The sequence below is a fragment of the Dendroctonus ponderosae genome, unplaced genomic scaffold, assembly GCF_020466585.1.
Source record: "Dendroctonus ponderosae isolate FM_Combo_2020 unplaced genomic scaffold, Dpon_F_20191213v2 Dpon_F_20191213_2, whole genome shotgun sequence".
NCBI classification, from domain to species: Eukaryota; Metazoa; Arthropoda; class Insecta; order Coleoptera; family Curculionidae; genus Dendroctonus; species Dendroctonus ponderosae.
Genome location: NW_026018165.1, coordinates 7,101,073 through 7,107,072, shown reverse-complemented (window position 1 = coordinate 7,107,072; position 6,000 = coordinate 7,101,073). Strand labels below are relative to the sequence as shown.

At 32.8% G+C, this 6,000-nt stretch overlaps 1 protein-coding gene across 8 annotated transcripts in view; it reads right to left on the bottom strand.

The window, feature by feature from the left end:
- Nucleotides 1–6,000, bottom strand: part of LOC109537830 (dual 3',5'-cyclic-AMP and -GMP phosphodiesterase 11) — a 202,470-nt gene that overhangs the window by 83,051 nt on the left and 113,419 nt on the right. Inside the window, exon 2 of one of the 8 annotated variants that reach the window (XM_019904741.2) lies at nucleotides 1,086–1,175. The exons of the other annotated variants lie outside the window; for them this stretch is intronic. The gene's annotated coding sequence lies outside the window, so the exon portion shown is untranslated. The remainder of the gene's footprint in view (nucleotides 1–1,085; nucleotides 1,176–6,000) is intronic. 8 annotated transcript variants of the gene reach the window in all.

Genomic DNA, 6,000 nt, shown 5'->3' with positions numbered 1-6,000 from the left:
AATAACAGATTCAAATGGTTTGTTGGTACTGCTTACCTGAGTTAAATAATCCATGCAATTCAATTGAATTATTAGTTCCTAGAGAAAGCAGGAAATTTAAGTTTGGAAATACACTTTTGAAAAATTTGGTATTTATTTCTTAAAGATGTATTGTTGCGAAATATCCCTGAAATATGCGCAAAAATTTCACAAATTTTCCATCTTTTAAAAACTAAAATTAAAAATGATATTATAAGCACAGCAAATAATGTGAGTATGCGACTGCGATAATTAGAGAAATGTGGACACAAATACGACAGCAATGTCGATCTGATACTGATAATGTAAGTAAAATATATAAAGTTTCATCAACCGAACTACCGCAGAATTTAATAAACAAATACAAGTAATAAAAGTTAAAATATATAATCAAAAAACGAATACAACTCTAAAGAAAACGACCGTACAATAAATACACAGTCTTGAACAGTCGTAAAGTCAGAACAAATGCGTGTCATAGTAAATTGGTAAATATAACTACAGTTTAAAAACTTTAATAAGGATGTTCCTTTAATGTAAAAAGTTTTAGCAGTTTTTTAAACTTTCATAGTTCTCTTGTGGGGAAATCTTGTAAGTTGACGTTTTAATTTACAAAAAAAACTTGAAATTCCAACAATTTTAAACCCCTAATTAGTCTGGAGAAGGAGGATTTTCACATTTATCTCCATCATACAAAGATAAAAATAATGCATAAATAAACCAAATGAAAATGTACTTCAACACCCTTTAGAACTTTCTGAGAAGTTAATCGTACCTGCTTCAACCACCACCGCCTTTGTTGCACTTAACATTACATGCGTATTTGAATAATGCGAACAAACTAATACAACTATCATTCACTGATGAGATTTTTCCAAAACCAGTTACAATATTGGATACATTCCGAAACTAAATAGTTTACAGAGTGATAAAACTTGCAGGAAAGATAAAACAGTGGAAGCACTAAGAAAGCGAGCCTATCTACGACTAAGTTAGAGGGACATTTTGCTTTGATGTATTATTTGAAAACCAGTGACTCACACAATTAACTAAATACTGTATAATACCTGCAATGCCTAATTTTCTGAGGCCTCGGAAATTTTTGAACCGTTTTTCCTCATTCACCCGTTCCACTTGCAACGTTCGCCCGGTTTTGCCTGTTGAAATGGATAAAATAAGTTGTATTTAATAGGGCAGTTTTTCAGGGTTTTTTGAACAAAATATTTAACTAATTAACTTATTTGGGTAATTAGCTTATTTTCCTTTCATACATTGTAACGCCTTGTAAATTCCCTTTAATGTGCTACGAAAGCCGACAGGCTTTGTTGAGTTCAAATGTTCAAGGCGCCACAGCTTTGTTTCATCATCAGCTGATTTTTAATCTCACTGTTTCGCTCTGCAAAATTGCCTTCATGATGTAACACAGTTCATATGAAAATTATACGATCGGAATGTTAATGATCGCATGTTCACGATCTACATACGAGCTTTTGTTTACATTTCGCCTGTTTTTCGTTCATTGACCGACAAAGCTGCACCCGCTCGTTCTATGTTGCAGGTCTTGCGAGAATGATCAAAAACTCATTTGATCAGTTCGGAAAAGCATTCGTTTCGATTTGCGGAATGGACCCATTTCAAATGATTCTCAAATAATCCTAATCCGATTACGTCACATTAGTTTCACGGCTGGCTGCATACTTTCCGGAAACTTTGATTAAATTAGTTAAATTGCCGTGTCATCATGATCAATTATTGAAAATCGACTTTTAATCGAGTATTGAAAACGTGGGATTGAGGGATGCCTAATGAGGTACACACAAATTCGTGGGCAAAAGCAGCAAAGGCGTCCAAATTTAATTTTAAATTAAAACTGACAATAACATATACCTGCTGAGTTGTGGGCATTTTCTGCTATAGCTAATATTATATTTCGATGATAAAATAAAAATTCCAAAAACGATTCAGGAAAAGATAATTAATACGGGCTGGTAATTTGACGAATTCTTGTTTGGGTAAATTGCGCTTTTCAAGATAAAGGTTAAGCTCGTTAAATGAGAAAGAGCGGTAAAAGTTGAAGGTTTATTCATTTCCTTCTTTAAAATATGGGAACGCAACAAACAACTTGGCAGTTTTTAAAATTCACCACATATTAGGAAAACAACGGTTTAACGTAGTCATTTGAGAATCCCCAAGTGCAAACTCGAAGCAAAAAATAATATTATCTCTATTAGTATCGAATAACTCTTACATTATTGGATTCTACGCAAACTGATCAAAGGCAAATTTTGCTTTTGTTTTACCTTCAACTGATTTAATAATATTCAGTAATTATAAAATTGCTAATATTTGAGGATATACTTCAGGAACGAATAGAAATTAATAAAAAATACCATAACTCGTTTCTGGTTCTGGCCGATTTAAGTAATTGAATATGTAAAAATGTGGAAATTTATAGATTTAACTAACTTAATTCTTTAACTTGCAAAAATCGAAAGATGATTTGCGAAGAACAGAATTTTGGAAAATATGTTGCAACTTTTTATGTATTAAGTAAATAATCTAGTATTCTATCCAGTATAGAACAACCAAATAAAATACATTTTTGGGGCAAGAAATTAAGTTACAGCATTCCATAACTAAACTTTTGCTCCTATTCAGCGCCAGTTTCCTCTTTAAAGTCCTTCATTGTTGAGTGTTTTCGTCCTTCATGAGCGGTTTTCTATTTCTCCAATGGTCGCATTTTAATTGCAGCGCAAAAAAGTTAAGAAGAAAAATATTCAGTTGCATCATGTTGCATTTGTATAACACGAAAATCTAATGGAGTGTTCTTCGGCATTATCCACTAAAATGTAGCAAAGTTGAAATAGAGTCATGTCAATATCGTCAAATCAATTCATTTTTCTGAAAATGTTTGCAATTAATGTTTGTTTAATGTTCTACTTCAACAATTTAAAAACTTCTTGAGGGTTGGAACTACCTATTAAAACCGGCTGTATTTAGAAAATACAGCTGATACCCAGTCATACTAAACATTTAACTTGGGAGCTTTAGAACATTTGGTCTTCTTGTCTACAATTTTACAAGTACACCAAGCCGAACAGAACAATCGATTAGTTTAATTTTTTTACAGACAATCCAAAGGAACGAAAAATGTTTACATTTTGCAATGTATGTAAGAAAATGCATTAAGCAAAGTTTAGTATCCGCTTGAAATTTTACTATTCCCAACTTATTTATTTTATTTACTAACCAATTAGGAGACTAACAGCTTCACCCAGCCCATCTAGCCACCCTACAGTAAATGTTTTATTTTCCCACGCCCATAACTCTTCTTTTAAATGCAAATTTATAATTAGCGACTCCAAGACTTGCTGCAAGTCTGTCCCAAACCGTAAAGTTGTACTTTACATTTCGGAGTTCACCTCTACTTTCTTATAGCATATAAAATATAATTAAACCTTCCCTAGTTAAAAATAATAATTTCACGTGGAAATGCGAAATATTCCTGATTTTACCTTTTGGACTGGAGTGAAAAATAAAAGAAAAAAAACACACAAAGTATTAAGAAATATTAGATTTCAATCGAGTAGCGTTGAGTTGAAAATGGAATTGCAACTATAGCGGGCGGATTGAATAAGTAAATAATTACGACCAAAATTCTTATGTATTTTAATGATAGATGGAGATGAAATGATCAAAATTTTCAAACTCAACATTGCAAGCGGGTTTACTAATAGTAAAGATGAACGGTTTCTATTAACTAACTTGAAAATATATATGTTAATTAAACACTATAAATCAACGTTAGAAGAGTTGAGTTGAATGAGGAACTACACTATTTGGACGTTAAAAGAAAGAGTTTGAAGATATGTACATTTTGAATGAAAGCAAAGGAGACAAAGGACTCAATTAACTTGAATTATCTGTGCATATAGTAGCTGTTAGTAGTAGTAGTAGTGGTGTTAATAGAGGGTTTTAGAATAAAATACAAAATAACACTAAATATAATGAAAAAAAAATTTAAAATATCCAGAAAAATACTGGTTTGAAACGGTTTCGTATTAGCAATAACAACGTTGGTTTCCACAATTATTTCTGTTGAGTCCACAATGAAAACTTGAGACTTTTGTGCAAGAGCTTCACGTTGTCTTCCCGTCTTTATAAAATTTACATTTTGATTGATTCTCTGCCATTACGTTTTTTCCGTCCAGGAAAATTCGCACAATAAATATGATTTATATGATTTCATATAAATAATGATACCTATTTCAAAAATTGTCATATAAACCATCCAACCCAAACCATTTGTATAATAATTTTTTTATTCGAACTTAACTTGATCCAACAGACGAAAATTTACGAGATACGTTGTCAGTACACGTACAAATATCTGCCGCAGTCGATTTTCAATGAATCATATTGAATGACGTCAATGCAATGAGGCCAAATTACAGGAAAAATTTCTGTCGAAGCACATTGATAAATGAAACCTTAATTTCCCAGCTTTGAAACCCCACATTCCGCACATGCAAATAGCACCCTACCAGGAGCAGTAATAAAAAAATTTAATTGAAAACAGTTCTTGTATTGAAATATTTACGTGGCATATCAAGGTGCAAGCTTACGCAAACAACCCGAACTTGTAGACGGATACGTCTTCAGTGGGGAAAAAAACCCAATCACCAAGGCGTTTTGTTGTATAGAAATTTTAGACACACCTGAATTTTTCTAAATTCAATGTCGAAGCATTGCCTTCAATAATGCTTACGGGATTATTTCGTGTTCAACCTTCCGATCGCAAAATATTTACGGAACAGCTTTAATCTATGCTCAATAACACCACGCAATTGCAAACTCTCTGATTAATCGCTAGCACGTATTCCTCAACGTTGTTCTATTCAATATCCGCCGTTGATCCCAAATAGTCAAGTTGGAGGTTATCAGTTTTTGTTCAAAATATTATTAAAATGTAAAATTTGTTCGATGGTTTCAATGTTTGATTCATGAGAACGCATGTACTCAAAAAGAGTAGTCTTGAGATAGGATTAGTACTCGGGAAATCCATCATGTACTTTTAGGACAATTTAGCAAGCTAAACAGCTTTACAGCATGTGAAAGCGTCGAAACGATCCGAATATTGCTTTTTCAATGTGTACATGATCAATGTTCGTGCTCAAACATGGTCTAGAAAAGACAATAGCAAATCGCTCTGGTTTTATGACAAATCGATGTGCTATTTCATGTGTGAATCTCATTCACACTTATCCATTTTTTTATGTTAATGTTAAAGATTTGTCAACAGTCGAAACTCCATTTGTCGAACTTTCACCCCTGCATCCAGAATAGACTAAAGCAATATTTCACACGGTCGGCGACCTCTGTGAATGTTCGCTAGATAAATTTCCCCAGTAACATCTCAACCGAGAGGATCATAAGTTAAAATTGGAGCTTTTATGAATCATTGGTAATAGAGAATCCGATAGATCAAAAAGTTCGGATGCTGCTCGTTTTATTTTCGTAGAGGAATTTAGTACGTAAAAAATTCTTACTGGTCATCGCTTATAGAAGGGATACAGCCAGGAGAATAATGTGTTTCAATTAGAATCATCATTGCAATCAAGTAAGGTGTTTTTTAGGTTTTATTTGCAAATTAACGTCCCAACGACTTTAAAGATTTAAATTCTTCTTATTATCCTGAATGTCCGGCTGGATCACCTGGCTTTGATCAGTTGGTAACTTAAATTCCCAACGTGACCTGAAATTGTGCAACTTTTGAGAATAGTTTTAGTGAACTTAACTGCAGAAAATCCAAACACATTATGACAGATAAATCTTTAGTAATAACTTTGAGGTGTCGACATGCTGAAATCTGAAAATGTAAGCAAACATATCATTAAATTTAACGGTAGGCAAAATATTTTTGGGGTAAAAAACCGAAAAATCCTAACTTTTTTCTAGATCAATGTTTTCCTCTACTTAAAG